This window comes from Camelus ferus, chromosome 5, assembly GCF_009834535.1.
Source record: "Camelus ferus isolate YT-003-E chromosome 5, BCGSAC_Cfer_1.0, whole genome shotgun sequence".
NCBI classification, from domain to species: Eukaryota; Metazoa; Chordata; class Mammalia; order Artiodactyla; family Camelidae; genus Camelus; species Camelus ferus.
The window spans coordinates 69644120-69661750 of record NC_045700.1 but is presented as its reverse complement, the minus strand read 5'-3'; the positions used below and the strand labels follow the sequence as shown (position 1 = coordinate 69661750).

The 17631-nt window shown below is 33.5% G+C and overlaps 1 protein-coding gene across 2 annotated transcripts in view; it reads left to right on the top strand.

Moving 5' to 3' along the window:
* BMPR2 (bone morphogenetic protein receptor type 2) overlaps positions 1 to 17631 on the top strand; it is a 166655-nt gene that overhangs the window by 99556 nt on the left and 49468 nt on the right. The window contains exon 1 of one of the 2 annotated variants that reach the window (XM_032480055.1): positions 16760 to 16764. The exons of the other annotated variant lie outside the window; for it this stretch is intronic. The gene's annotated coding sequence lies outside the window, so the exon portion shown is untranslated. Of the gene's footprint in view, positions 1 to 16759; positions 16765 to 17631 lie in introns of those variants that run through there. 2 annotated transcript variants of the gene reach the window in all.

Below are 17631 nucleotides of genomic sequence, written 5' to 3'. Positions count from 1 at the left end.
GCAAATAATTTTGTTATTCAGTAAACTTTCATAATGGCTTTATCATGCATTAATATAGTCCTTTCCCAAACCTATTATTGTATTAAGGGTTATAAAATGGTGATTTTCTAATTCTGTTATTTCTTCTAATTTAATAATAGCTGGCATTCTTGAGTTAAAAAAGAGAAAAGAAGTAAGAAAAAAGTTGTTTTTGTTTTTGAGTATTATTGTAGACTTCTGGATTTTTATTTTAATGCTAAAATAACCCTGAATTTGGCTAGAAGAGCCCTTTTAAGCTGGTTCTCTGTTCTTTTTTTTTAAGAAGCTTTATTGAAATCTAATTCATATATTATAACATTCACTATTTTAATGTATATATTTAATGAGAAAAATTCAATGTGTTTAGTATATTCACAGTATTGTACAACTATCACCACTGTCTTAATTCTAGAACGTTTTCAGTACTTCAAAAAAGAACCCTAAACCTATTAGCTGTCACTCTTCATTCCACGGCCCCCACCCCATGGCCCTAACAACCACTAATCTATTACTGTCTCAATGTATTTATCTGTTTTGGACATTTCATATAAATGAAATTATGGACTATGTGGTTTTTTGTGTCTTTTTTTCATATAGGAAAATTTTTTCAAGTTTCATCCATGTTGTAGCATGTATCAGTAATTAATTCCTTTCTAGAGATAAATAATACAGTCGTTCCACTGTTCCATAGATAAGGAGGGCCAACTGTACTATGCCATTTTATATAAGTGTCTTAAACCTCTGTAGATTTTGGCATCCCTGGCGTTCCTGGAACCAGTTCCCCTTGTTACACCAAGGGACAACTGTATTCCAGTGTATGGATATACCACATTTTGTTTTATTCATTCATCATTTGATGGGCAGTTGGGTTATTTCCAGTGTTTGCTATCATAAATAATACTGCCATGAACATTAATGTACAAGTTTTTTTGTGGACATATATTTTCAGTTCTCTTATGCATATACCTAGCAGTGGAATTACTGGGTTTTAGGGTAAATCTATATATTTAACTTTTGGTGAAATGCCAAACTATTCTCCAAACTATGAACCATTTTGCATTCCCACCAGCAGTGTTGTCCATATCTACAAAAAAGGCAACAGGGATTTTGATAGGTATTGCATTGAATATGTAGATAAATTTGAGAAATACTTTTATCTTAATATTAACTCTTTCAATCCATAAACATGAGATGCCTTTCCATTTATTCAGGACTTCTTTAATTTTTTCAACAATGTTTTGTAGTTTCAGTGTACAAGTCTTACAGTTCTTTTGTTAAATTTTTTCATAATTATTTTTCTATCTTTACTGTAGATTACTGTCTTTAGCCAAGATAGCTACACATTGTGTATATACCGTTTATAAGAAATACATTTTTAAATGTTTAGTTGTGATAAAGTATACTTAACGTAAAATTTACCACCATAATCATTTTTAATTCTACTGTTTAGTAGTGTTAAATACATTCATATTGTTGTATAACCAAACTCCAGAAATCTGTCTATCTTACAGAAGTGAAACACTGATTTTTTGAAATACTGATTTTGTATCTTGCAGCTTAACTGAATTTGTTTATTAGTTCTAGCAGTTTGTTGTTGTTGTTGTTGTTGTTTGTTTTGGTAGAGTCTTCAGAGTTTTCCATATTTAAATCATGTCATCTGCAAATAGAGACAGTTTTACTTTTTCCTTTCCAATTTGGATGCCTTTTTTTTTCCCTTGCCTAATTGCCCTGGCTGGGACTTCCAATACTATGTTGAATAAAAGTGATGAGAGTGGACGTCCTTGTCTTGTTCCTGACCTTAGAGGAAAAGCTTTCAGCTTTTCACCATTGAATATGGTTTAGCTGTGGATTTGCCATATATGGTCTTTATTATGTTGTGGTACATTCCCTCTATATCCACCTTGTTGAGTGTTTTTATCATAAATTGATGTTAAATTTTGTCAAATGCTTTTTCTGCATCTATTGAGATGATTATATGATTTTTAATCCTTCATATTTTTAATGTGGTGTGCCACAATGATTGATTTCTGGATGTTGAACCATCCTTGTGTCCCTGAAATCAAATGACTTTATGTTTTAAAATTATACAGCTTAAACATGTGATCCTGAGTATGACTGGTTTTCATCTGAAACTTTTTTCTATAGGAATATTCTGTAGAAGTGTATTAGTTAGCTAGGGCTGTCATTACAAATTAACAAAAACCAGTGTAGCTTAGAAATTTATTTTCTTACAGTTCTGGAGGCCAAAAGTTTGAAGTCAGGATGTTGGTGGAGTTGGTTCTTTCTGGAAACTGTGAAGGAGTCTTGTCTCTCTTCTAGTTCCTGGTAGATGTCAACAGTTGTTGGTATTCCTTGACCTGCAGCTGCATATACTAATCTCTGCCTCTATCTTCTCATGACCTTTACCTCTGTCTTAGATATCCCTCTGCCTTTCTCTCATATGGACATCTATTGTTGGATTTAGGATCCATCCTGTTTAGGGTGATTTTATCTCAATATCCTTCATTATATCTGTAAAGACCCTTTTTCCATATAAAGTCAAGCTTACAGATTCTGGGGAGTAGACAGTGGACATATCTTTTGGGGGACCATAAATCAACTCACTACAGGAAGTAAATGAGAAATAATAATAATTAAAAAATTGTGATTTGACTAATTCTGGAGATAATCTGATAGACACTAGTCTGTAATTATAATAGACACAATAACTTCTAACACAGAATGCTGATTCTGTTTCTTACACTTCTGTTATCCTTATGTAAATCTGGACCCTAGATTTGGGCAGCTCAGCATCCACCAATTGCCCTGTTTTGCTATTCCTAACTTTATTATTTCTCATCACTGCTGTTTTTCACATTTACATCTAGTCATTATAGGAGGCAAATACAGAAAATATTGTTTTTTTGTATAAATGTGTATTTCTCATACCTTTCTATCAGTAGTGGGTAGTTTATAGTAATATTCAATAAATGTTAATCAGTTCAAGCCTATAAATATTAATCCTCTCCTACTATGTGTAAGACATTGTATTGCTATAAGAAGAGCTTAGAAATGCACATTATCAGTGAAAATGAATAGGTTTACTTTGTTTATTAAGAAAAATAAGCACCACAAGAAAGCACATTATTTAAAATCTAGGTAAGCTCTTTGTGTTTTAGTTTTTTTATTTGTTTAAACAATAATTTAGGTGCAAGGTGATTACATACTTTCATATGTGCTTTCTAAATCCCTCTGATTATATCTTGTTTGAAGACAAAATATCCATAGGCACAGTTAGTTGATAAAACATTCAGTTTCATTATATTCTAAAAATATACTGGATGAAATTAATTAGCACACTATGAAATAATCGGCAACAGAGGACATTTCTTTCTTTCATTTTTTTTTTTATGAAGTTGAATGTTTTACTATCCAGCTGTTTCTTATTTTCCTGCAAGGCTGTTGCTCCACTGTATAAAAATAGCACCAGCAAACACAGTATGTTGCAAAAGTAATATAGTATTGTTTTTCATCTGGCATTGTACAACTAACAAAAAATCCGGCATTGTACAACTAATAAAAACTTCTCTACTGCTAGTTATTTCCAATAGGAAGATCGTTAATGTATTTTGACCCAAATCCAGGGATAGATATAAACAAGTTACAATATTATATAGGGCTTACAATAACAATGTTATCCTTGAAATACATGAGTTTTATAACTAGTTTTACCACAGAAAATTTCAGAAATTGTGAATATTATAAGTGGAGCCGAGCCTAAAAATCACAGTGCACTGTGAAAAAGATGCAGTGTTTATCTGAAGACATTAGGAAGTTAAGGGGTATTTTCTTCTGGTAACATTTTTGCAAGTACTTTCTTTTGCTAAAAGATGCATTTTAAAAAAATCTTCTCTCCACTACTAATTTAAGACAACCATGCTAGATTAAGTTGTTTCATACTAGTTTATTTAGGGGTTCCATATTCACTCTTTAATAGATTTTCTGTATTTCTCATATGCTTCTTCACTCATTAGTTCATCTAGTTCTAAAGGATTACTGAGTGTCATCTTGATCAGCCAACCATCTTCATAACATGATTGGTTGAAAAGTTCTGGATTTTCTATTAGAGCTTCATTAATTTCACTTACTTCTCCTAATAGAGAAGAATACAGTTCACTAGCAGCTTTCACCCTTTCCAAAGCACCAAACGCCTCTTGTTTGTTCAGTGTTGTCCGAACTTCAGGCAAACTACAGAAAACAACATCTCCCAAAGCCTCCTGTGCGACATTGCTGATCCCCACTGTTCCAACACTCTTTTCTGTTGTTACCCATTCATGTTTGTCTGAATTTACACTTGGAGGGCAGAGCGTAGCCAGTTCACCCACAGCCCCCAGGACCACTGCTGGCAGGGTTGGGCTGGCACAGAGATGGGGTGCAGCTGCCATGTTCCCATCAACAGAAGACATTTCCCAGTAGAGGTTGACTTTAAATCAGGTTTTCTTTAGGTCATATATATATACTTGAAAGACAAACATATATGTTTTGAGGCGCATAGTGACTGTTGTATTTTTTAACATTTGTGTGAAAACATTTCTCACGTTGTCAAATATGGGCATTTTTAAAGTTTGATAGACTAGCACACTTTGAATAACTTAAGTGACATTCTTGGGAGTACACTCTAATGTGTACTTTTGTTATCTTTTTATGACTCTGGCTATTGCTCACAGCTAAACTTCCTCTCAAATTTCAGGAAGCTCCAAACCTCCTGTATTTTCAGATCTAGACTTGAAGTTGTATTCCTACTCCAAAACCATTCATTGTTTTTACTCAAGTTGTAGATTAGTCCCCCCTTATCCATGGTTTCTCTTTCCATGGTTTCAGTTGCCTATGATCAACTGTGGTTTGAAAATATTAAATGGATAATTCCAGAAATAAACAATTCATAAGTTTTAAATTGCTTACCTAAATCATCTGAGAGCACGATGAAATCTTGTGCAGTCTAGCTTCATCCTGCCTAGGACATGAATCATCCATTTGTCCAATATATCCATGTTGTTTCTACTACCTGCCTGTTAGTCATTTAGTAGCCGTCTGGGCTATTAGATCGACTGTCATAGTATTGTAGTGCTTATATTCAAGTAGCTTTTATTTTGCTTGGTAATGGCCCCAAAGCATAAAAGTAGTGATGCTGACAATTTGGATATTCTCTTACTGTGTCTAATTTGTAAATTAAACTTTACCGTAGGTATGTATGCATAGGAAAAAACATAGTATCTATAGTATGTGGTACTATCTGCAGTTTCAGAAATCCACTAGGAGTCTTGGAATTTATCCCCCATGAGAAGACTACCATTAAGTTATTTCTATTTTAAAGATTGATTCAAATTCCTGTAGAGGTTTTTAATACACCAGACATAGAAAGTGGTCTGTGTTATTGAGGAGTCTTGTAATAGTATCCTTTTCTCCTAGATTTCTTTTTCTTTGTGAGGGCTTTAGCGCCTAGGGTGAGGGTAAGGGCAAAAACAATTTCTTAGTAGGGCTGTCATTGGCATTTTGGGTAATGCGTTAGTTTTACAAGACCATCCCAAATGTTGAAGGATTTTAAAATCCCTGGTCTCCACTCAATAAATGACAATAGTCCTTCCACCCTAGTCTTTAAAAATGTCCCATGTATTTTGAAAGAGCTCTCCCAGTAGGAGGAAGAGTGCTTGTCTTGAGAAAGAAAGGATATTGTAGTACATATATTCTGTATGTGTAAATATAGTACATATATTACCTTAATAATTCTCCATGCTAACAGAACGCTCAATATCATAAAAAAAAAAAGTAGAGAGCACATCACATTTTGGATAACCACAACTACTACTGTCTGCAGAATATTACAGCACCTGCCACACCTTGCACCAGCGGAATGCTTCATGCACTTTTTTTCTATACCCATGAATTGGGTGACTGGACACGTATCTCTGCTGATACAACATATGGTAGACTAAAATATGATTCCCCAAAGATATCAGGCTCTAATCCCTGGAACCTATCAGTGTTACCTCATTTGGGAAGAAGGTCTTTGCAGATGTGATTAAGGATTTTGCGATTGGAAGATTATCCTGAATTATCTGGGAGGCCCCTAAATGTCTTTGGAAGAGTCCTGAGAGAGGCAGAGGGAAATTTGACACATACAGAATAGGAAAAGGCAGTGCGACTATGGAGGCTGAGACTGGAGTGATGCAACCACAAGCCAAGGAATGCCAGCAGCCACCAGAAGCTGAAAGAGGCTAGAGCCTCTGAGGGAGCACAATTCTGCCGACACCTTGGTTCAGCCCAGTGAAACTGAGTTCTGACTTCTGGCTTCCAGAACCATGAGAGAGTAAATTTTCATTGTTTTAAGTTACCAAGGTTGTGATAACTTTGTTATAGCAGCCACAGGAAATTAATACACAGACACAGAAATATTAAAAGTTTCCCTCAGCCATGTTGGCTTTTAGAAAGAACAGAAGAATGGATCCATCTCACTTCTGCCTTCCAGATATTTTGTAAGTGCATTCAGCTGCCTACAGCTACATCAGCTCTGAAATCCTAGATGCTGAAGAGTCTAGGAAATGTAGGCTTTTTTGCTGTCTAGACTGTGCATTTCAGGAAGTCACACTAGAATGAAGGCAGAATGGATATTAAGGGGCAGTCTTATCTACCTGCCACGTTAATATAATAATTACATTCTTGCAGTATCACTGTAGATATCACAGTATCTATCACATTATTTTTTTAACTAAATGATGTAGCTTTCTGGGAGAATGAGGTTCACAAAGAGGCAGTAATCAGACCAGAGGAAAAAATGAATGACAGAGAATGTTTCTACTTCAAACTGTACTTGTCTCTGTTTTTAAGTATGTGTTTTCCCAAGAACTAGTCATAGTTCAGCTGTGCCACCGCCTTTCAGCTCCCTGAGATTTCTTTGCTACCTGCTCCCTGGTGCCTTTGTTCAGGCATATTTTGGTGACTACAGACCCTGGACTGCAGTGATAAGCATAAACATCCTCAGGATATTGTCATAGACTTTTCTTTTTCCCAGCACTTCACTTGCCTACCCCTGTGCCTGTGTCTCAGCATAAGCATCTAATCCTAGGAGCAGCAGCATGAGATCTTTAGAAAAATTCTTTGGTAGTTTTAAAAATCTCTGAGCTACTTTTCTCAAGAACGTTTGTTTATATTTTCTAGGAAATACATCAACTGTCTCAGTCTGTTTATCATATCACATCACATCACATTATATCATATCATATCCTGAATTAACTCAGCTGCCCAAGTATTTGAGAGTCTAAACACTCAAGGCATTCAAATTGTCATGTTGTTCTAAAATGATTTTTTAAGTGATTATCCATTTTTTTAAACTATGCCATGGTAATAAATAAGAAACTATCAGCCAAGACACAGTGCATGACAAACGATAAATGCTGGAGAGGGTGTGGAGAAAAGCGAACCCTCCTACACTGCTGTTGGGAGTGTAGTTTGGTACAGCCATTATGGAAAACAGTATAGAGATTCCTCAAAAAACTAAAAATAGACTTACTATACGATCCAGCATTCCCACTCCTGGACATATATCTGGAGGGAACTCTAATTCAAAAAGATACATGCACCCCAGTGTTCATAGCAGCACTATATACAATAACCAAGACATGGAAGCAACCTAAATGTCCATCAGCAGATGACTGGATAAAGAAATTGTGGTATATTTATACAATGGAATACTACTTAACCATAAAAAAGAATAAAATAATGCCATTTGTGGCAACATGGGTGGACCTGGAGACCGTCATTCTAAGTGAAGTAAGCCAGAAAGAGAAAGAAAAATACCATATGAAATCACTCATATGTGGAATCTAAAAAAAAAAAAAATGAGGAGAAGGAGGACGCTAATGAACTCACCTACAAAACAGAAACAGATCTGCAGACATAGTAAACAATCTTATGGTTACTGGGGGAAAGGGAGTAGGAAAGGGTAAATTTTGGAGTTTGAGATTTGCAAATGTTAACCACTATATAAAAAAATAGATTAAAAAACAAATTGCTTCTGTATAGCACAGGGAACTATATTCAATACCTTATAATAACTAATGAAAAAATATGAAAATGAATGTATGTATATGTATTTTTAAAGACAGTGCATGATAGTGATATGGTTTCCAGGGTGTTCAGATTGTTTGGTAAAATCACAGAATCACAATCCATATAATTATAAATTGGTGGGACAGATACTACAGATGATCACAGAGATCTCCCAGGATTGTGGTCGATAATGCACATGTTCATGTTATTGTTCATTTATGTGTTTTTTTGAATAACAGCTGTTTTAAAGTGCTGAAGTGCATTGCATATTAGACTTTCCATTCCTTAATCCATTTAACAGAAAAACCCAGAGAATGCATCCAGAAGATACTGGAACTATTATCGAATTTTTAATTTTTTAATCATTAGGCAGTTTTGGAGTTGGGATATATGAATACCAAAACCAGTAGTTCCATTTCTGAGAGTTTATCATACAGATATATACACATATTTTTGAAATGATTGTAAATAAAGTCATTAATTGCAGCATTGTTTTTTATAGCAAAATAGTAAAAATAACAATGGAAGACAGGTTAAAAGACTTTGGTACAAGAGTAAATTGGAATAGTATGAAGCTTTAAAGAAAGATTTAAAAGCTTTCTCTGGATTAATTTAGGAAGATCTCTAAGGTATCTCTAAGGTGTGGATATGATTTTATATTCAAGTTTGCTTGTAAATGTATAAAGAAATTCTGAAAGAATACATAAGAAAGTACAAAGAGTAGTTACATATATACGTATGGCTGTCAGTATATAAGAGAGTGTGGTTTGATGGGGTTAGAAGTGTGAAAGAGACTTTCAGTTAATATCTTGAGATATTCATGTCAGTGTATTACCTGTTCAAATAATAAAAAGTATATATATTTAAACTTCAGAAATAACATGAATGCTGAACAGATCAAGACTCGGTTTTCTGGATAAATAGTCTTCTACACGAGAGTGTTGTATTTATACTAGCAAGATTCCTAGTAAAGCTAAAAGCTTAAAAGATTTTTTTGAAAGGAACTCTCCTACACAGTTGGTATAGCCACTATGGAGAGCCAGTATAGAGGTTCCTTAAAGAAGTGAAAACAGAGTTACCATATGATCCAGCAGTTCTTCAGCATGTATCAGGAAAAGATGAAAACTCTAATTCAAAAAGATATATGCACCCCAGTGTTCATAGCAGCTCTGTTTACAATAACTAAAACATGGAAGCAACCTAAATGTCCATCGACAGATGAATGGATATATATATATATATATAATGGAATATTACTCAGCCATAAAAAGGAATGAAACAATGCCATTTGCAGCAAAATGGATGGATCTAGAGATTATCGTACTAAGTGAAGTAAGTCAGACGAAGACAGATATCATATGATACCACTTATATGTGAAATCTTTTAAAAATGATACAAATGAACTTATTTACAAAACAGAAATAGACTCACAGACATAGAGAACAAACTTATGGCTACCAAAGGGAGTGAAGGATAAATTAGGAGTTTGGAATTAACAGATATACCTAATTATGTATTAAATAGATAAACAAGGTCCTACTGTATAGCACAGGGAACTATATTCAATATCTTGTAATGACCTATGATGGAGGAGAATCTGAAAAAGAATATATGTAATAAAGATATACACATATACACACACATCTGTATATAAACTGAATCATTTTGCTGTATACCTGAAACTAACACAATTTTAAATCAACTATACTTCAATAGAAAAGTAAATAAATAAGCAAAAATGATAATTTCTTATTCTTGAATGAAAAATGTGATCTCATATCCCTTTCCCCCTTCTACCCCTCCATATTTCTTTTAACTACTGTGATCCTGGGGGAGGAGTACAGCAGAAGTGGTAGTTTGCGTGCTTAGCGTGCATGAGGTCCTGGGTTCAATCCCTAGTACCTCCTCAGAAAATAAATAAGCCTGATTACCTCACCCCCAAAAGACAAAAACAAATTAACTACTGTGATCCCTTGATTAGTTTCATCATCTCTGTTCATGGGTTGGTACCCAACATTTTTCCAAAATTCAAACTGGTACACAAGGGCACAGGTTATTTTGTTTTTCTTTTATGTTTTTGGTCAGCTGTCTGTTTCTTTGCCAGTTTAATCCATAATGGAGAATGTTGGTGGAAGGAGAAAATTGGAGGCTTTGGTGTTAATATATGAATGTAAGAAATGGGCGCAAAAGAGGGAGGAGGGAAATATTTTCCAGATATCTGTTGCCAGCTTTACAGTCTGATTCCCAATTTTATCCGTATCCTCAAGTCTACTATGACATTTATTAAAATAGTATGGAGATGCAGTCACCCTAATATGTCTATCATTGAACCACTTTTTGGCAATTAACTTCACTTCCCCTTTATTCCCTCAGTCATTTACTAAGTACTATAAGGTCTTAACTAATTTTTTTAACTTAAAATTTTTTTTCATACTCTTGCCAATTACTTTCATGACCTTTCATCCATAAGACCTCAACCTGTTCCATTAGATATCCCTATATTTTCTGCTCATTCCTCTGCATTTCTAAGATGTTCAATAATTTGTTTAATTAATTAAAGATCAGTTGATATGAAGACTGACATAGCTTGGTGAAAGTGGCTTACCCAACAAGATCTATTGGTTTATTGTATGAGAAAGCAACATTTGAATGGTTATATGTTAAGAAGAGAAACTCATGTTGACTTTTTTTTTTTTTGAAGTATTTTAAGACTGAGAAAATAAATGGTATTCTTTAATTTCAGTTTCCATTAATATTGGTACAGAGATTAAAAGTCTGATGTTTAATTCAGAATTCATGCTTTCTGTTTTAGAGTTTATGGAGTTTTTTGTTTTTGTTTTTGTTTTCTTTTGTTTTGCCTGTGATCTGTCTTCCTCCCTCCCTCCCTCTCTTTCTTTCTTTCTTTCATCATGAAATGGAATTTTCCCTACTCATTTTTACATGAGATTTTAAGTTTTTTTAACAGAATTTTTTTAAAATAGAAATTTATTCATATATTTAAAACAGTAGTTTATAATTATTTCACTGTAAGGATTTCTTCTTTTGTATCTGTCCTGAGTTCTTCCATGCCATTTTGGGGATGATTTTGTCTATCACAGTGTGTTTTATTAAGAGCAAGATTACTTCTTTTCCCTTTAAAAAATCAGTCAGACACATCTCAGTGCCAAACCACCTAGAAAGTCACATGATATTTCTAGCTGCCCAAGCTGCTGACCAGAGGTCAGTGTGTTGAAGTGAATGAAAAGGAAATTGACAATTTTTATTTCCTTTGTCATGGATTAAAAATACACTGAAATAAGTGCTAATAATATCTATAAAGCATTTTATAAATATTGGAAATTGTGTTACTGAGTTCTGGTCTTATATGTATATATCCTTGATATTTTAAAAATAAAAAGTTATCTTCTGAAGGTTAGAACCATTCTCTTAGACTTTTTAAAATAATTGTGGTAAAGTACACATAATAAAATTTACTGTCTTAACCATGTTTAAGTGTACAGTTCAGTAGTGTTAGGTACATACACACTGTTATGCCAGCAATCTCCAGAACTCTTTTTTATCTTGCAAAACTAAAACTCAGAAAAGGTAAATAAAATACTGATACATGTCTTACCTCACAAAACAACTGAATTGCTATGTTTTAAATAAATATAACTTATTTTTTCCATTGTTAAAAATTCATTCTATAGCTAGGGTTGTAGGCATTGCTTACAGACTTTTTGGTTTGGATGTTAATATGTCTACAATTTTGAGAAAATGTGAGCATAACTAGAAAAAAAATTATTCTAAATTGTTCCTAAATGTCTAATTTTTGGATAACTGGAAGTTGTATATATTTGCACACATCTCTATAAGCTGTTAAATGAGCAGTAGGATATATACTCATGTATTTGTCAGTTATTGCCAATAATACTTCACTAGTAAGCCACCTCTATTCTCGAGATCACTGTTCTTTTGGATTAGCTGGAGTTTGCTGGACTCAGTTCTAGGAGACAGGGTCAGTTCAGGTCTTCTCTGTCTGGGGCTCTGGATAAAAGGGCAGCATCTACTCAGAGTAAGTTCTTCTCATAGTGGATTAGCTGATCATAAGGAGTGCAAACACAACTACACAAAAGCATATTTTAGATCTCTTGTTTTAAATTTGCCAACTTCCTGTTGGCCTGAGTAAGTCATATGGCCAGGTTCAAAGTCAAGGGTTGGAGAGGTACATTCCATCTACCATGAGGCCATAGCTATAATGTGGATGTATTTCCAGTATAAGAAAGTAGGAATTTTAGGAAGCAAAAAGAGTTACTTTCCAAACATAAACAGCAGATTTCTTTTAGCATGTATATATTTAGTACCAACTCATTTTTTGTATGTTATAAATTCCTCACTCCTTTTAAAATAAAAACTGTTGTATATAAGAATAGACATTCAAACTATACCCACAAATGGTATAAAATAATTTATACCACAAATGGAATAAATTATTTTCACTCTGGTAGCTTTTAATATAGATGTTTTAGTTAGGTTATTTTCTACATTCTTTAATACAGTCTGTCAGTTATTGTTAAGATCAATAATTTTTCTTTTTTATTAGGTTGATGTTTTTAGTTGATGATTTTTGAATTGTTGGATCTATCAAATGATTGGAGCTACTGAACAATCACTCATTTAAAAAACTTAATGTGGTTTGTTTTGCAGTTCAATATAATACTAAGAGAGTTTTAAAAATTTCTTTTATCTCTCAGAGATCAGAAGGTAACTAATTTTTTTGGCTTTTGTTTGAAAAGCAAGATATAGTCAAGATATAGTTAGACTAAAAATAGAAGCAGGACTTGTGGGTGCATATGAGACAAATTTGCAGACAAAAATATGTACAGAGAGAAAGAAAGGAACATCAAAGAAAGAATGGTAAAAATAGAGAGATTGGGGAAAAGAAAAGCTGAGGAGATGAGAAAAATAAATGTCTGTGTTGCCAGTGACAAAATGTCTTTTTGCCAGAGACAAAGGAAACGTCTCAGTACCAGCAACAATTATTCTTTATTCTAAATTAGCCTTGGCCCCATTAATACCCTAGGTGTTCTGTCATTTTACCACCTACTTCCACTATCTAGAAGTAGGGTTTGTAGGAACCAAGCAAATATTTAGGAACAGTTCGAGTGAAAATAATCAGTGATGGTCTGGTGATCCCTTCATGGAAGACCAGATGTGCATGTTTAGAAGCTCCCTTTTAAAGAATTGTCAAATATGGTGTAGCAGGTGCCTTGAAGGAAGGGGATAAAGAAATAGTCTGGAAACTATGGAAAAGATGAATTAAGGATTTCCGTGGTTTTAGATGTGTATTATAATGGTTTTCTGATCTGTGCTGGTTGCATAAAGCCCTGTCCAGTAAATTATATTTCCCTCTATTCTGTCTGTCAATCTCCAAGCTTTTCTTTCTGCTCTGTTCTACCCTAGTGCATCTTTAATTAATTCTGGCCTTCTTGATTCCTAGCTATTGCTTCTGCTGTCAAAACATTAGAAACAGGGAGAGAATGTGCAGCCTTTCCATTTGTCTGCTTTGTTTAATATTTTTATCTTGCCAAAAATATTGGATACTTTAAAAGTACTAAATGTAAGTGAAAAATCAAATGTATGTCTATGTTATATTTCTGTTATGCATAATAGGGATTATCTACAGTAATCTTTTAATTATCACTATAATAAATCCCAGACTCATTACAAGGAAAAATCGCTTGTTATATAGAAAAACAACCCTGGATGAAATTCATGTGTATGCATCAGCATGGTTAAATCTTGAAAACATATTATTGAATAAAAGTTGCAAGGCACAAAAATTCCATTTACATAAAATTCAGAAATGGGCAAAATGAAGCAGGTAGAGAATGTAATACTATTAAGAAAAGCAAGGACATGATTACCACAAAGTCAGGATAGTGGCTTTTTCTGGGGAGAAGAAAGGCTATTTTGACTCAGAAGGAGCAAGTAGGTTTTTGGGAAACCTAGGTGTTCTATTTCTTGGTCCAGGTGGTAGCTACATGAGTATTTACTTCATAATCCACCAAACTGTGCATTTGTATTATTAACACTTTTTGTGTGTATGGGTTGTGTTTTGTAATAAAAAATGGTTCAAAGAAAGAAAATAATCATGGGAAAGACTAGAAAACAGACAAACAGAAGTTTAGTAGAAAAAAAGATAATTATTTTTCTGTACACGTCTATCTTGCTTTCTTAATAAGAGTGAGTACAAGTATAGTATGTAATGAAAAGAATATCAGAGGGGGCCAGGGTTATCTTTACAATGCAATTTATATTTTGTTGTCTCGTCGGCAAATACTTATGACTGGAAGATATAACTTCTACTCTTGTAGTCAAATTATTTCATGGTCATTTTCTGAAAACAAGAGATTTTAGTATGAATTCTGGATTTAGAAGTATCACTTATATACCAGTTAAGAAAATTGGGTAGGGATCTCTGAGTGATTTAACTCTGTGGTTTGATTCCATGTTGTGAGAATTTTTCTCTTTCTGTTTTGTTTTACATAACAAATATTACAGTGATTAGATTTCCATTTTCCTATTGTGAATTTAGGCTCAAATTGACTTTTCTTACTCAATTAGGTTATTTATGCCCTCTAAGAAGTATGAAATAATTATTTTCAAAAGCTATTGTGAGGAATAACAACACTTTTATCATATCTATATAAAAAGTCAAAAAATGAAATCTGAGAAGAATAGAGACAAGTAAGGCCTGGTAGAATTATACCAAAAATATTCTGATAACATATCTAATGGTGGGTTCTTTTTTTTTTTTTTTTTTTAATATGTCAGTGTTTTTCTTAAGGTGGCATAGTCTGGAGATTAATCTTTATCTTCTGTTTTCTTATATTTACTAAAAATTCTTAATCTAGTTACTTAAATGCTATTTTTAGGCTTATTTAATGACTTTATTGCAATGAAATATGTTAGTTTTAATTCACTCTTTCATAAAAGAAACAATGCTGAAATTCAGTCTTTTTACAGAACAGGTATTTTAAAGACTGTTAAAATTATAAATGCATAACTAGAAGTTAAGAGAGATAGGCACTGAATGTCTTACCTGTGTTTACTTTTCAAACTTTTTTTGAGGAGGGGAGATGTTTAACTCAGATCATTTCTTTCCCTCAGTTTTCTGTTGCTCTTTTTATAATTCAGTCGTAAAATGCCTGGACTGAGCAGAGTATAAAGTGTTTTTGTTTGTTGTTATTTGTTTCTTACAAGCTAGGTCTATTTGAAGTGGTTAACGAGGCAAATTAAATTTAAAATAGTCTTAAATATTCAGCATTAAATACTGTCTTAAAAAAAACCAAAAAAATCTTATCTCATCTCAATTTGTTTTTAGGACATTATACATAAACATTAATTGAATTATGATTATGGTATAGTTGCCATTCCGAACATAATAATTAAAATAAATTAACCTTGTTTATTCCTTATAAAAATACTTGTTCAAAACACTGAACGGCACAGTGTATCGTTATTACCAAAACAGTATTTAACAATCTAAATTATTTTGCTAAGGAATTCATTTAACTACAGTCAGATTGTTTTGATTTTAAATGGTTTTTTTCTGCTTTTATGAAAAGCACATTGCTTAAAAAGTTTCTTTTTTTTAAGAAAACCTAATCCCTAATTTGCCTTTCCATACAGAGTTGTAAAAGATTAAGGAGCCAACATAAGCCTGTGTGTTATGTTTAAGATTTCCTTTGTTACTTGCTGCACATGCAACAATGTTGTTCTTTCTTTGACACAGACCCAGACAAAGGCTGAGTGTAGCAAGGAAGCAGACAGCACGCCTCCAGTAGTGGCCCCTGCCTGGCTCCAGGATTTGTAAACAGAAACATCCCAGGCTCCAATGAGGCAGACAGCAGTTCCCTGTCTGTTCTGCATTCAGGAAGCGCTTGCTTGTACAAGCCCAGTCACTGCACACAGGCATACATAGCAGTGTTTACATTTGGCTGAGTATTTAACTGAGAAAGCTAATAGGGAGGAAGAAGACGGTTTATTAGAGCCAGGGGAATACAACAATTTCAGGTATAGCATATATATATATATAGCACATATATTTTTTAAAAGTTTTTTTTTCCTTAAAGAAACAAAACCCAAAAGTTTGGAGGTTTATTGGTTAAAGGCTTCTTTTATGGCACACACATGTGAATACACATATTGAAATATTTTTCCTGGCAGTTTTTCAGGGAATCTCATATTTTTAAACTATGTGACATCTCCTGGAAAGTTTTTCACTTAGCATGGTTTTTAACATGTTTAAAAATTTTTTACACTTTTTCCCTCCCTATTATAAGAATTAAGAATTTGTTTTTGATTTTTGGATTGATGTATATTTTAATGTAAAAGTTATGTTGCATTTTCCTTTGTATATTTGAAAATGAAAGCATGAAGAGTGCTGATTCAAAAAATATTAGAAAACTTACACAGAATTCTAGAATTAGGAGGACTTTAAAAATCATATAGTATAATCACTTTTTAAAAATAGCTTAATTTTAATATCAATCTTACAGGAGCAGCACAGAAGACAGACAACCCTGAAAACATGCTCTTGCATATAGGACAATTCTGAGAAGTATAGTGAATGGATGGAATCTACTGTATGATAAAAATGCTAAAAACACCACTTAGTATTTAGTTGCTGTCAGTAAGAAATTTACTTGTTTTTTAAAAATCCAAATGTTGGCATTGTCCAGAAGCAGGTTTTTTTATAACTATTATAAGTTGAACTGCTGAAACGTCTTCACTGGAACATTTTGATTTGCATTTATGCTTTCTTTTTTTTCATTTATATTAAAAACTGACATACAGATGAAAAAAAAATTTTTTTTGAGAATGAAATGTTTCCTGTCCTAATGGATTCTTAAGCACGTTTTCCACTTGTGTAGCATGCTAATTGAATGTTTTTTGGCATAATTGTTACACATTTGGCATGGATAGCACACAAGTTGGTTTCTTCAAAAAAGTTCAACCAGCTAGGCTTCACTTGCTTCCTGCACTCTGAAAGTGCCCTCTGTTTTGAAGTTCTGAGCAATTTCTCACACCAAATGCCAAAAGGGAGGTTTGGGAATCAGAAATTCAGTGGATTCCTGATCTAATCTAATTTCATGTAATCTAATCTAGTCTAATTTCATGGACTGCCACAGTACCAGGCCTATAACAAAGAGATTTCTTAAGCAGCCAAGATAGGTGCTACAAAATTTTTCTATTAAAACATATAACTTTTTAGAACAGTCCCTTAATCTTTTTTTAACATCTGTTTTCTTATAATTTACATTCATTTATGAACAAGTTAAACTGTCTGTTTTAAAACCCAAACTAGATTATAAAAACCCTGGTGCTTCCCCATGGCTTCCAGAGCCAGGTCATAGGTGATCGTGCCAGTGGAGGTCTGGGGCGATTCTAAGTGCTCTGGGGACTCCGACGCTGTGGCCATGAATGGGAGAGTGGGCTTCCCAGAAAAGAAGCTAGCCCACCAGTGTCCCACGACAGTTTGG